This window comes from Musa acuminata, chromosome BXJ2-1, assembly GCF_036884655.1.
Source record: "Musa acuminata AAA Group cultivar baxijiao chromosome BXJ2-1, Cavendish_Baxijiao_AAA, whole genome shotgun sequence".
NCBI lineage: Eukaryota > Viridiplantae > Streptophyta > Magnoliopsida > Zingiberales > Musaceae > Musa > Musa acuminata.
Window position 1 is genome coordinate 24,831,583 of NC_088338.1, and position 12,128 is coordinate 24,843,710.

Sequence of the window (12,128 nt, forward strand, 5' to 3'; positions counted from 1 at the left end):
AGGGACGAAGCACGCGAAACGGGTGCGATAATGCCAGCACTAAATCACCGGATCCCATCAAAACTCCGAAGTTAAGCGTGCTTGGGCCAAAGTAGTACTAGGATGGGTGAACCCCTGGGAAGTCCTCGTGTTACACTCTGTTTTGCATCCCAGGATACGAAACATCTCCCGTAGAGCTCCGAGACGATTGTTTTGGGGCTGGAAATTTGCTGTGACCGCTACGCAGTCAGTATTGAGGGGCTCGGAGAGAGCTTTCCGAATTGGGGTCGCAATAGCGATTCCGAGATCGTTCTAGAAAGTGCGGATGGTTTCGGCACGCGCTTGCCGTGACCGATACGCAGTCGTCGGGCTAGGGCTCGGAGAGAGCTTGCAATAGGGATTTCGTGAACGTTCGAGAAAGCGCCGACGGTTTCATGACGGGCAAGAGGCTCCGGACGTTGATACGCCGACCGCGACGTGCACATAGGCGAGGGACGAAGCACGCGAAACGGGTGCGATAATGCCAGCACTAAATCACCGGATCCCATCAAAACACCGAAGTTACGCTTGCTTGGGCCAGAGTAGTACTACGATGGGTGACCCCCTGGGAAGTCCTCGTGTTGCACTCCTTTTTGCATCCCAGGATACGAAACATCTCCCGTAGAGCTCCGAGACGTTTGTTTTGGGGCTAGAAATTTGCTTTGACCACTACGCAGTCAGTATCGAGGGGCTCCGAAAGAGCTTTCCGGATTGGGGTCGCAATAGCGATTCCGAGATTGTTCTAGAAGGTGCCGATGGTTTCGGCACGCGCTTGCCGTGATCGATACGCAGTCATCGGGCTAGGGCTCGGAGAGAGCTTGCAATAGGGATTTCGTGAACGTTCGAGAAACCGACGACGGTTTCGTGACGGGCAAGAGGCTCCGGACGTTGATACGCCGACCGCGACGTGCACATAGGCGAGGGACGAAGCACGCGAAACGGGTGCGATAATGCCAGCACTAAATCACCGGATCCCATCAAAACTCTAAAGTTAAGCGTGCTTGGGCCAGAGTAGTACTAGGATGGGTGACCCCTTGGGAAGTCCTCGTGTTGCACTCCGTTTTGCATCCCGGGATACGAAACATCTCCCGTAGAGCTCCGAGACGATTGTTTTGGGGCTGGAAATTTGCTGTGACCGCTACGCATTCAGTATCGAGGGGCTCGGAGAGAGCTTTCTGGATTGGGGTCGCAATAGCGATTCCGAGATCGTTCTAGAAAGTGCCGATGGTTTCGGCACGCGCTTGCCGTGACCGATACACAGTCGTCGGGCTAGGGCTCGGAGAGAGCTTGCAATAGGGATTTCGTGAACGTTCGAGAAAGCGCCGACGGTTTCGTGACAGGCAAGAGGCTCCGGACGTTGATGCGCCGACCGCGACGTGCACATAGGAGAGGGACGAAGCTCGTGAAACGGGTGGGATATTGGCAGCACTAAATCACCGGATCCCATCGAAACACCGAAGTTAAGCGTGCTTGGGCCAGAGTAGTACTACGATGGGTGACCCCCTGGGAAGTCCTCGTGTTGCACTCCTTTTTGCATCCCGGGATACGAAACATCTCCCGTAGAGCTCTGAGACGTTTGTTTTGGGGCTGGAAATTTGCTTTGACCGCTACGCAGTCAGTATCAAGGGGCTCCGAGAGAGCTTTCCGGATTGGGGTCGCAATAGCGATTCCGAGATCGTTCTAGAAAGTGCCGATGGTTTCGGCACACGCTTGTCGTGACCGATACGCAGTCGTCGGGCTAGGGCTCGGAGAGAGCTTGCAATAGGGATTTCGTGAACGTTCGAGAAAGCGCCGACGGTTTCGTGATGGGCAAGAGGCTCCGGACGTTGATATGCCGACCGCGACGTGCACATAGGCGAGGGACGAAGCCCGGGAAACGGGTGCGATAATGCCAGCACTAAATCACCAGATCCCATCAAAACACCGAAGTTAAGCGTGCTTGGGCCAGAGTAGTACTACGATGGGTGACCCCCTGGGAAGTCCTCGTGTTGCACTCCTTTTTGCATCCTGAGATACGAAACATCTCCCGTAGAGCTCCGAGGCGATTGTTTTGGGGCTGGAAATTTGCTGTGACCGCTACATAGTCAGTATCGAGGGGCTCGGAGAGAGCGTTCCGGATTGGGGTCGCAATAGCGATTCCGAGATCATTCTAGAAAGTGCCGATGGTTTCGGCACGCGCTTGCAGTGACCGATAAGCAGTCGTCGGGCTAGGGCTCGGAGAGAGCTTGCAATTGGGATTTCGTGAACGTTCGAGAAAGCGACGACGATTTCGTGATGGACAAGAGGCTCCGGACGTTGATGCGCCGACCGCGAAGTGCACATAGGCGAGGGACGAAGAACGCGAAACGGGTGCGATATTGCCAGCACTAAATCACCAGATCCCATCAAAACACCGAAGTTAAACGTGCTTGGGCCGGAGTAGTACTACGATGGGTGACCCCCTGGGAAGTCTTCGTGTTGCACTCCTTTTTTGCATCCCGGGATACGAAACATCTCCCGTAGAGCTCCGAGACCATTGTTTTGGGGTTGGAAATTTGCTTTGACCGCTACGCAGTCAGTATCGAGGGGCTCGGAGAGAGCTTTCCGGATTGGGGTCACAATAGCAATTCTGAGATCGTTCTAGAAAGTGCCGATGGTTTCGGCACGCGCTTGCCGTGACCGATACGCAGTCGTCGGGCTAGGGCTCGGAGAGAGCTTGCAATAGGGATTTCGTGAATGTTCGAGAAAGCACCGACGGTTTTGTGACGGGAAAGAGGCTCCGGACGTTGATACGCCGACCGCGACGTGCACATAGGCGAGGGACGAAGCACGCGAAACGGGTGCGATAATGCCAGCACTAAATCACCGGATCCCATCAAAACACCGAAGTTAAGCGTGCTTGGGCCAGAGTAGTACTACGATGGGTGACCCCCTGGGTAGTCCGCGTGTTGCACTCCTTTTTGCATCCCGGGATACGAAACATCTCCCGTAGAGCTCCGAGACGTTTGTTTTGGGGCTGGAAATTTGCTTTGACCACTACGCAGTCAGTATCGAGGGGCTCCGAGAGAGCTTTCCGGATTGGGGTCGCAATAGCGATTCTGAGATCGTTCTAGAAAGTGCCGATGGTTTCGGCACGTACTTCCCGTGATCGATACGCAGTCGTTGGGCTAGGGCTCGGAGAGAGCTTGCAATAGGGATTTCGTGAACGTTCGAGAAAGCGACGACGGTTTCGTGATGGGCAAGAGGCTCCGGACGTTGATGCGCCGACCGCGACGTGCACATAGGCGAGGGACGAAGCACGCGAAACGGGTGCGATAATGCCAGCACTAAATCACCAGATCCCATCAAAACACCGAAGTTAAGCGTGCTAGGGCCAGAGTAGTACTACGATGGGTGACCCCCTGGGAATTCTTCGTGTTGCACTCCTTTTTGCATCCCGGGTTACGAAACATCTCCCGTAGAGCTCCGAGATGATTGTTTTGGGGCTGGAAATTTGCTGTGACCGCTACGCTGTCAGTATCGAGGGGCTCGGAGAGAGCTTTCCGGATTGGGGTCGCAATAGCGATTCCGATATCGTTCTAGAAAGTGCCGTTGGTTTCGGCACGCGCTTGCCGTGACCGATACGCAGTTGTCGGGCTAGGGCTCGGAGATAGTTTGCAATAGGGATTTCGTGAACGTTCGAGAAAGCGACGACGGTTTCGTGACGGGCAAGAGGCTCCGGACGTTGATACGCCGACCGCGACGTGCACATAGGCGAGGGACGAAGCATGCGAAACGGGTGCGATAATGCCAGCACTAAATCACCGTATCCCATCAAAACTCCGAAGTTAAGCGTGCGTGGGCCAGAGTAGTACTAGGATGGGTGAACCCCTGGGAAGTCCTCGTGTTGCACTCCGTTTTGCATCCCGGGATACGAAATATCTCCCGTAGAGCTCCGAGACGATTGTTTTGGGGCTGGAAATTTGCTGTGACCGCTACGCTGTCAGTATCGAGGGGCTCGGAGAGAGCTTTCCGGATTGGGGTCGCAATAGCGATTCCGAGATCATTCTAGAAAGTGCCGATGGTTTCGGCACGCGCTTGCAGTGACCGATACGCAGTCGTCGGGCTAGGGCTCAGAGAGAGCTTGCAATTGGGATTTCGTGAACGTTCGAGAAAGCGACGACGATTTCGTGATGGACAAGAGGCTCCGGACGTTGATGCGCCGACCGCGACGTGCACATAGGCGAGGGACGAAGAACGCGAAACGGGTGCGATATTGCCAGCACTAAATCACCAGATCCCATCAAAACACCGAAGTTAAACGTGCTTGGGCCGGAGTAGTACTATGATGGGTGACCCCCTGGGAAGTCTTCGTGTTGCACTCCTTTTTTGCATCCCGGGATACGAAACATCTCCCGTAGAGCTCCGAGACCATTGTTTTGGGGCTGGAAATTTGCTTTGACCGCTACGCAGTCAGTATCGAGGGGCTCGGAGAGAGCTTTCCGGATTGGGGTTGCAATAGCGATTCCGAGATCGTTCTAGAATGTGCCGATGGTTTCGGCACGCGCTTGCCGTGACCGATACGCAGTCGTCGGGCTAGGGCTCGGAGAGAGCTTGCAATAGGAATTTCATGAACGTTCGAGAAAGCGCCGACGGTTTCGTGACGGGCAAGAGGCTCCGGACGTTGATGCGCCGACCGCGACGTGCACATAGGCGAGGGATGAAGCTCGCGAAACGGGTGCGATAATGGCAGCACTAAATCACCGGATCCCATCAAATCACCGAAGTTAAGCGTGCTTGGGCCAGAGTAGTACTACGATGGGTGACCCCTTGGGAAGTCCTCGTGTTGCACTCCTTTTTGCATCCCGGGATACGAAACATCTCCCGTAGAGCTCCGAGACAATTGTTTTGGTGTTGGAAATTTGCTGTGACCGCTACGCAGTCAGTAACGAGGGGCTCGGAGAGAGCTTTCCGGATTGGGGTCGCAATAGCGATTCCGAGATCGTTCTAGAATGTGCCGATGGTTTCAGCACGCGCTTGCCGTGACCGATACGAAGTCGTCGGGCTAGTGCTCGGAGAGAGCTTGCAATAGGGATTTCGTGAACGTTCGAGAAAGCGACGACAGTTTCGTGACGGGCAAGAGGCTCCAGACGTTGATGCGCCGACCGCGATGTGCACATAGGCGAGGGACGAAGATCGCGAAACGGGTGCGATAATGGCAGCACTAAATCACCGGATCCAATCAAAACACCGAAGTTAAGCGTGCTTGGGCCAGAGTAGTACTAGGATGGGTGACCCCCTGGGAAGTCCTCGTGTTGCACTCCTTTTTGCATCCCGGGATACGAAACATCTCCCGTAGAGCTCCGAGACGATTGTTTTGGGGCTGGAAATTTGCTGTGACCGCTACGCTGTCAGTATCGCGGGGCTCGGAGAGAGCTTTCCGGATTGGGGTCGCAATAGCGATTCCGAGATCGTTCTAGAAAGTGCCGATGATTTCGGCACGCGCTTGCCATGACCGATACGCAGTCGTTGGGCTAGGGCTCGGAGAGAGCTTGCAATAGGGATTTCGTGAACGTTCGAGAAAGCGACGACGGTTTCGTGACGGGCAAGAGGCTCCGGACGTTGATATGCCAACCGCGACGTGCACATAGGCGAGGAACGAAGCACGGGAAACGGGTGCGATAATGCCTGCACTAAATCACCAGATCCCATCAAAACACCGAAGTTAAGCATGCTTGGGCCAGAGTAGTACTAGGATTGGTGACCCCTGGGAAGTCCTCGTGTTGCACTCCTTTTTGCATCCCGGGATACGAAACATCTCCCGTAGAGCTCCGAGATGATTGTTTTGGGGCTGGAAATTTGCTGTGACCGCTACGCTGTCAGTATCGAGGGGCTCGGAGAGAGCTTTCCGGATTGGGGTCGCAATAGCGATTCCGATATCGTTCTAGAAAGTGCCGATGGTTTCGGCACACGCTTGCCGTGACCGATACGCAGTTGTCGGGCTAGGGCTCGGAGAGAGTTTGCAATAGGGATTTCGTGAACGTTCGAGAAACCGACGACGGTTTCGTGACGGGCAAGAGGCTCCGGACGTTGATACGCCGACCGCGACGTGCACATAGGCGAGGGACGAAGCACGCGAAACGGGTGCGATAATGCCAGCACTAAATCACCGGATCCCATCAAAACTCCGAAGTTAAGCGTGCTTGGGCCAGAGTAGTACTAGGATGGGTTACCCCCTGGGAAGTCCTCGTGTTGCACTCCGTTTTGCATCCTGGGATATGAAACATCTCCCGTAGAGCTCCGAGACCATTGTTTTGGGGCTGGAAATTTGCTGTGACCGTTACGCTGTCAGTATCGAGCGGCTCGGAGAGAGCTTTCCGGATTGGGGTCGCAATAGCGATTCCGAGATCGTTCTAGAAATTGCCGATGGTTTCGGCAAGCGCTTGCCGTGATCGATACGCAGTCGTTGGGCTAGGGCTCGGAGAGAGCTTGCAATAGGGATTTCGTGAACGTTCGAGAAACCGACGACGGTTTCGTGACGGGCAAGAGGCTCCGGACGTTGATACGCCGACCGCGACGTGCACATAGGCGAGGGACGAAGCACGCGAAACGGGTGCGATAATTCCAGCACTAAATCACCGGATCCCATCAAAACTCCGAAGTTAAGCGTGCTTGGGCCAGAGTAGTACTACGATGGGTGACCCCTTGGGAAGTCCTCGTGTTGCACTCCGTTTTGCATCCTGGGATACGAAACATCTCCCGTAGAGCTCCGAGACGATTGTTTTGAGGCAGGAAATTTGTTGTGACCGCTACGCTGTTAGTATGGAGGGGCTCGGAGAGAGCTTTCCGGATTGGGGTCGCAATAGCGATTCCGAGATCGTTCTAGAAAGTGCGGATGGTTTCGGCACGCGCTTGCCGTGACCGATACGCAGTTGTCGGGCTAGGGCTCGGAGAGAGCTTGCAATAGGGATTTCGTGAACGTTTGATAAAGCGACGACGGTTTCGTGACGGGCAAGAGGCTCCGGACGTTGATACACCGACCGCGACGTGCACATAGGCGAGGGACGAAGCACGCGAAACGGGTGCGATAATGCCAGCACTAAATCATCGGATCCCATCGAAACTCCGAAGTTAAGCGTGCTTGGGCCAGAGTAGTACTACGATGGGTGACCCCCTGGGAAGTCCTCGTGTTGCACTCCGTTTTGCATCCCGGGATACGAAACATCTCCCGTAGAGCTCCGAGACGATTGTTTTGGGGCTGGAAATTTACTGTGACCGCTACGCTGTCAGTATCGAGGGGCTCAGAGAGAGCTTTCCGGATTGGGGTCGCAATAGCGATTCCGAGATCGTTCTAGAAAGTGCCGATGGTTTCGGCACGCGCTTGCCACGACCGATACGCAGTCGTCGGGCTAGGGCTCGGAGAGAGCTTGCAATAGGGATTTCGTGAATGTTCGAGAAAGCGCCGACGGTTTCGTGACGGGAAAGAGGCTCCGGACGTTGATACGCCGACCGCGACGTGCACATAGGCGAGGGACGAAGCACGCGAAACGGGTGCGATAATGCCAGCACTAAATCACCGGATCCCATCAAAACTCCGAAGTTAAGCGTGCTTGGGCCAGAGTAGTACTAAGATGGGTGACCCCCTGGGAAGTCCTCGTGTTGCACTCCTTTTTGCATCCCGGGATACGAAACATCTCCTGTAGAGCTCCGAGACGATTGTTTTGGGGCTGGAAATTTGCTGTGACCGCTATGCAATCAGTATCGAGGGGCTCGGAGAGAGCTTTCCGGATTGGGGTCGCAATAGCGATTCCGAGATCGTTCTAGAAAGTGCGGATGGTTTCGGCACGCGCTTGCCGTGACCGATACGCAGTTGTCGGGCTAGGGCTCGGAGAGAGCTTGCAATAGGGATTTCGTGAATGTTCGAGAAAGCGCCGACGGTTTCGTGACGGGAAAGAGGCTCCGGACGTTGATACGCCGACCGCGACGTGCACATAGGCGAGGGACGAAGCACGCGAAACGGGTGCGATAATGCCAGCACTAAATCACCGGATCCCATCAAAACTCCGAAGTTAAGCGTGCTTGGGCCAGAGTAGTACTAGGATGGGTTACCCCCTGGGAAGTCCTCGTGTTGCACTCCGTTTTGCATCCTGGGATATGAAACATCTCCCGTAGAGCTCCGAGACCATTGTTTTGGGGCTGGAAATTTGCTGTGACCGTTACGCTGTCAGTATCGAGCGGCTCGGAGAGAGCTTTCCGGATTGGGGTCGCAATAGCGATTCCGAGATCGTTCTAGAAATTGCCGATGGTTTCGGCAAGCGCTTGCCGTGATCGATACGCAGTCGTTGGGCTAGGGCTCGGAGAGAGCTTGCAATAGGGATTTCGTGAACGTTCGAGAAACCGACGACGGTTTCGTGACGGGCAAGAGGCTCCGGACGTTGATACGCCGACCGCGACGTGCACATAGGCGAGGGACGAAGCACGCGAAACGGGTGCGATAATTCCAGCACTAAATCACCGGATCCCATCAAAACTCCGAAGTTAAGCGTGCTTGGGCCAGAGTAGTACTACGATGGGTGACCCCTTGGGAAGTCCTCGTGTTGCACTCCGTTTTGCATCCTGGGATACGAAACATCTCCCGTAGAGCTCCGAGACGATTTTTTTGAGGCAGGAAATTTGTTGTGACCGCTACGCTGTTAGTATCGAGGGGCTCGGAGAGAGCTTTCCGGATTGGGGTCGCAATAGCGATTCCGAGATCGTTCTAGAAAGTGCGGATGGTTTCGGCACGCGCTTGCCGTGACCGATACGCAGTTGTCGGGCTAGGGCTCGGAGAGAGCTTGCAATAGGGATTTCGTGAACGTTTGATAAAGCGACGACGGTTTCGTGACGGGCAAGAGGCTCCGGACGTTGATACACCGACCGCGACGTGCACATAGGCGAGGGACGAAGCACGCGAAACGGGTGCGATAATGCCAGCACTAAATCATCGGATCCCATCGAAACTCCGAAGTTAAGCGTGCTTGGGCCAGAGTAGTACTACGATGGGTGACCCCCTGGGAAGTCCTCGTGTTGCACTCCGTTTTGCATCCCGGGATACGAAACATCTCCCGTAGAGCTCCGAGACGATTGTTTTGGGGCTGGAAATTTACTGTGACCGCTACGCTGTCAGTATCGAGGGGCTCGGAGAGAGCTTTCCGGATTGGGGTCGCAATAGCGATTCCGAGATCGTTCTAGAAAGTGCCGATGGTTTCGGCACGCGCTTGCCACGACCGATACGCAGTCGTCGGGCTAGGGCTCGGAGAGAGCTTGCAATAGGGATTTCGTGAATGTTCGAGAAAGCGCCGACGGTTTCGTGACGGGAAAGAGGCTCCGGACGTTGATACGCCGACCGCGACGTGCACATAGGCGAGGGACGAAGCACGCGAAACGTGTGCGATAATGCCAGCACTAAATCACCGGATCCCATCAAAACTCCGAAGTTAAGCGTGCTTGGGCCAGAGTAGTACTAAGATGGGTGACCCCCTGGGAAGTCCTCGTGTTGCACTCCTTTTTGCATCCCGGGATACGAAACATCTCCTGTAGAGCTCCGAGACGATTGTTTTGGGGCTGGAAATTTGCTGTGACCGCTATGCAATCAGTATCGAGGGGCTCGGAGAGAGCTTTCCGGATTGGGGTCGCAATAGCGATTCCGAGATCATTCTAGAAAGTGCGGATGGTTTCGGCACGCGCTTGCCGTGACCGATACGCAGTTGTCGGGCTAGGGCTCGGAGAGAGCTTGCAATAGGGATTTCGTGAATGTTCGAGAAAGCGCCGACGGTTTCGTGACGGGAAAGAGGCTCCGGACGTTGATACGCCGACCGCGACGTGCACATAGGCGAGGGACGAAGCACGCGAAACGGGTGCGATAATGCCAGCACTAAATCACCGGATCCCATCAAAACTCCGAAGTTAAGCGTGCTCGGGCCAGAGTAGTACTAGGATGGGTGAACCCCTGGGAAGTCCTCGTGTTGCACTCCTTTTTGCATCCCGGGATACGAAACATCTCCCGTAGAGCTCTGAGATGATTGTTTTGGGGCTGGAAATTTGCTGTGACCGCTACGCAGTCAGTATCGAGGGGCTCGGAGAGAGCTTTCCGGATTGGTGTCGCAATAGCGATTCCGAGATCGTTCTAGAAAGTGCCGATGGTTTGGCACGTGCTTGCCATGATCGATACGCAGTCGTCGGGCTAGGGCTCGGAGAGAGCTTGCAATAGGGATTTCGTGAACGTTCGAGAAAGCGCCGACGGTTTCGTGACGGGCAAGAGGCTCCGGACATTGATGCGCCGACCGCGACGTGCACATAGGCGAGGGACGAAGCTCGCGAAACGGGTGCGATAATGGCAGCACTAAATCACCGGATCTCATCAAAACACCGAAGTTAAGCGTGCTTGGGCCAGAGTAGTACTACGATGGGTGACCCCCTGGGAAGTCCTCGTGTTGCACTCCTTTTTGCATCCCGGGATACGAAACATCTCCCGTAGAGCTCCGAGACGTTTGTTTTGGGGCTGGAAATTTGCTTTGACCACTACGCAGTCTGTATCGAGGGGCTCCGAGAGAGCTTTCCGGATTGGGGTCGCAATAGCGATTCCGAGATCGTTATAGAAAGTGCCGATGGTTTCGACATGCGCTTGCAGTGACCGATATGCAGTCGTCGGGCTAGGGCTCGGAGAGAGCTTGCAATAGGGATTTCGTGAACGTTCGAGAAAGCGCCGACGGTTTCGTGCTGGGCAAGAGGCTCCGGACGTTGATGCGCCGACCGCGACGTGCACATAGGCGAGGGACGAAGCTCGCAAAACGGGTGCCATAATGGCAGCACTAAATCACCGGATCCCATCAAAACACCGAAGTTAAGCGTGCTTGGGCCAGAGTAGTACTACGATGGGTGACCCCCTGGGAAGTCCTCGTGTTGCACTCCTTTTTGCATCCCGGGATACGAAACATCTCCCGTAGAGATCCGAGACATTTCTTTTGGGGCTGGAAATTTGCTTTGACCGCTACGCAGTCAGTATCGAGGGGCTCACAGAGAGCTTTCCGGATTGGGGTCGCAATAGCGATTCCGAGATCGTTTTCGAAAGTGCCGATGGTTTCGGCACGCGCTTGCCGTGACCGATACGCGGTCGTCGGGCTAGGGCTCCGAGAGAGCTTGCAATAGGGATTTCATGAACGTTCGAGAAAGCGCCGACGGTTTCATGATGGGCAAGAGGCTCCGGACGTTGATATGCCGACCGCGACGTGCACATAGGCGAGGGACGAAGCACGCGAAACGGGTGGGATAATGCCAGCACTAAATCACCGGATCCCATCAAAACACCGAAGTTAAGCGTGCTTGGGCCAGAGTAGTACTAGGATGGGTGACCCCCTGGGAAGTCCTCGTGTTGCACTCCTTTTTGCATCCCGGGATAGGAAACATCTCCCGTAGAGCTCCGAGACGATTGTTTTGGGGCTAGAAATTTGCTGTGACTGCTATGCTGTCAGTATCGAGGGGCTCGGAGAGAGCTTTCCGGATTGGGGTCGCAATAGCGATTCCGAGATAGTTCTAGAAAGTGCCGATGGTTTCGGCACGTGCTTCCCGTGAACGATACGCAGTCGTCGTGCTAGGGCTCGGAGAGAGCTTGCAATAGGGATTTCGTGAACGTTCGAGAAAGCGCCGACGGTTTCGTGACAAGCAAGAGGCTCCGGACGTTCATGCGCCGACCGCGACGTGCACATAGGCGAGGGACGAAGCTCGCGAAACGGGTGCGATAATGGCAGCACTAAATCACCGGATCCCATCAAAACACCGAAGTTAAGCGTGCTTGGGCCAGAGTAGTACCACGATGGGTGACCCCCTGGGAAGTCCTCGTGTTGCACTCCTTTTTGCATCCCGGGATACGAAACATCTCCCGTAGAGCTCCGAGACGTTTTTTTTGGGGCTGGAAATTTGCTTTGACCGCTACGCAGTCAGTATCGAGGGGCTCAGAGAGAGCTTTCCGGATTGGGGTCGCAATAGCGATTCCGAGATCGTTCTAGAAAGTGCCGATGGTTTCGGCACGCGCTTGCCGTGACCGATAGGCAGTCGTCGGGCTAGGGCTCGGAGAGGGCATGCAATAGGGATTTCGTGAACGTTCGAGAAAGCGA

The 12,128-nt window shown here is 55.0% G+C and overlaps 13 non-coding genes and 13 pseudogenes across 13 annotated transcripts; all 26 read left to right on the forward strand.

The window, feature by feature from the left end:
- The first annotated feature begins 20 nt into the window (after positions 1-20).
- On the forward strand, positions 21-139 carry LOC135602083 (5S ribosomal RNA; annotated as a pseudogene).
- Positions 140-489: 350 nt separating this feature from the next.
- On the forward strand, positions 490-608 carry LOC135602642 (5S ribosomal RNA; annotated as a pseudogene).
- A 350-nt stretch (positions 609-958) lies between these two features.
- Positions 959-1,077, forward strand: LOC135600095 (5S ribosomal RNA). Its single transcript, XR_010482427.1, has one exon. It is a non-coding gene; the product is annotated as a 5S ribosomal RNA (ribosomal RNA).
- A 350-nt stretch (positions 1,078-1,427) lies between these two features.
- Positions 1,428-1,546, forward strand: LOC135603603 (5S ribosomal RNA; annotated as a pseudogene).
- Positions 1,547-1,896: 350 nt separating this feature from the next.
- On the forward strand, positions 1,897-2,015 carry LOC135600849 (5S ribosomal RNA). The gene has a single exon (XR_010483161.1). It is a non-coding gene; the product is annotated as a 5S ribosomal RNA (ribosomal RNA).
- A 350-nt stretch (positions 2,016-2,365) lies between these two features.
- LOC135603001 (5S ribosomal RNA) lies at positions 2,366-2,484 on the forward strand (annotated as a pseudogene).
- A 351-nt stretch (positions 2,485-2,835) lies between these two features.
- On the forward strand, positions 2,836-2,954 carry LOC135601389 (5S ribosomal RNA). Its single transcript, XR_010483684.1, has one exon. It is a non-coding gene; the product is annotated as a 5S ribosomal RNA (ribosomal RNA).
- A 350-nt stretch (positions 2,955-3,304) lies between these two features.
- LOC135601775 (5S ribosomal RNA) lies at positions 3,305-3,423 on the forward strand (annotated as a pseudogene).
- Positions 3,424-3,773: 350 nt separating this feature from the next.
- LOC135602296 (5S ribosomal RNA) lies at positions 3,774-3,892 on the forward strand (annotated as a pseudogene).
- A 350-nt stretch (positions 3,893-4,242) lies between these two features.
- Positions 4,243-4,361, forward strand: LOC135602898 (5S ribosomal RNA; annotated as a pseudogene).
- Positions 4,362-4,712: 351 nt separating this feature from the next.
- LOC135602031 (5S ribosomal RNA) lies at positions 4,713-4,831 on the forward strand (annotated as a pseudogene).
- A 350-nt stretch (positions 4,832-5,181) lies between these two features.
- On the forward strand, positions 5,182-5,300 carry LOC135602495 (5S ribosomal RNA; annotated as a pseudogene).
- A 350-nt stretch (positions 5,301-5,650) lies between these two features.
- LOC135604130 (5S ribosomal RNA) lies at positions 5,651-5,768 on the forward strand (annotated as a pseudogene).
- Positions 5,769-6,118: 350 nt separating this feature from the next.
- LOC135602281 (5S ribosomal RNA) lies at positions 6,119-6,237 on the forward strand. Its single transcript, XR_010483969.1, has one exon. It is a non-coding gene; the product is annotated as a 5S ribosomal RNA (ribosomal RNA).
- A 350-nt stretch (positions 6,238-6,587) lies between these two features.
- Positions 6,588-6,706, forward strand: LOC135602146 (5S ribosomal RNA). The gene has a single exon (XR_010483956.1). It is a non-coding gene; the product is annotated as a 5S ribosomal RNA (ribosomal RNA).
- Positions 6,707-7,056: 350 nt separating this feature from the next.
- Positions 7,057-7,175, forward strand: LOC135600000 (5S ribosomal RNA). The gene has a single exon (XR_010482336.1). It is a non-coding gene; the product is annotated as a 5S ribosomal RNA (ribosomal RNA).
- A 350-nt stretch (positions 7,176-7,525) lies between these two features.
- Positions 7,526-7,644, forward strand: LOC135601610 (5S ribosomal RNA). Its single transcript, XR_010483900.1, has one exon. It is a non-coding gene; the product is annotated as a 5S ribosomal RNA (ribosomal RNA).
- Positions 7,645-7,994: 350 nt separating this feature from the next.
- Positions 7,995-8,113, forward strand: LOC135602293 (5S ribosomal RNA). Its single transcript, XR_010483970.1, has one exon. It is a non-coding gene; the product is annotated as a 5S ribosomal RNA (ribosomal RNA).
- A 350-nt stretch (positions 8,114-8,463) lies between these two features.
- LOC135602157 (5S ribosomal RNA) lies at positions 8,464-8,582 on the forward strand. Its single transcript, XR_010483957.1, has one exon. It is a non-coding gene; the product is annotated as a 5S ribosomal RNA (ribosomal RNA).
- A 350-nt stretch (positions 8,583-8,932) lies between these two features.
- Positions 8,933-9,051, forward strand: LOC135600001 (5S ribosomal RNA). The gene has a single exon (XR_010482337.1). It is a non-coding gene; the product is annotated as a 5S ribosomal RNA (ribosomal RNA).
- Positions 9,052-9,401: 350 nt separating this feature from the next.
- LOC135602270 (5S ribosomal RNA) lies at positions 9,402-9,520 on the forward strand. Its single transcript, XR_010483968.1, has one exon. It is a non-coding gene; the product is annotated as a 5S ribosomal RNA (ribosomal RNA).
- A 350-nt stretch (positions 9,521-9,870) lies between these two features.
- LOC135600227 (5S ribosomal RNA) lies at positions 9,871-9,989 on the forward strand. Its single transcript, XR_010482553.1, has one exon. It is a non-coding gene; the product is annotated as a 5S ribosomal RNA (ribosomal RNA).
- Positions 9,990-10,338: 349 nt separating this feature from the next.
- On the forward strand, positions 10,339-10,457 carry LOC135601988 (5S ribosomal RNA; annotated as a pseudogene).
- A 350-nt stretch (positions 10,458-10,807) lies between these two features.
- Positions 10,808-10,926, forward strand: LOC135602766 (5S ribosomal RNA; annotated as a pseudogene).
- Positions 10,927-11,276: 350 nt separating this feature from the next.
- On the forward strand, positions 11,277-11,395 carry LOC135600685 (5S ribosomal RNA). Its single transcript, XR_010483001.1, has one exon. It is a non-coding gene; the product is annotated as a 5S ribosomal RNA (ribosomal RNA).
- Positions 11,396-11,745: 350 nt separating this feature from the next.
- On the forward strand, positions 11,746-11,864 carry LOC135601680 (5S ribosomal RNA; annotated as a pseudogene).
- The last annotated feature ends 264 nt before the right edge of the window (positions 11,865-12,128 follow it).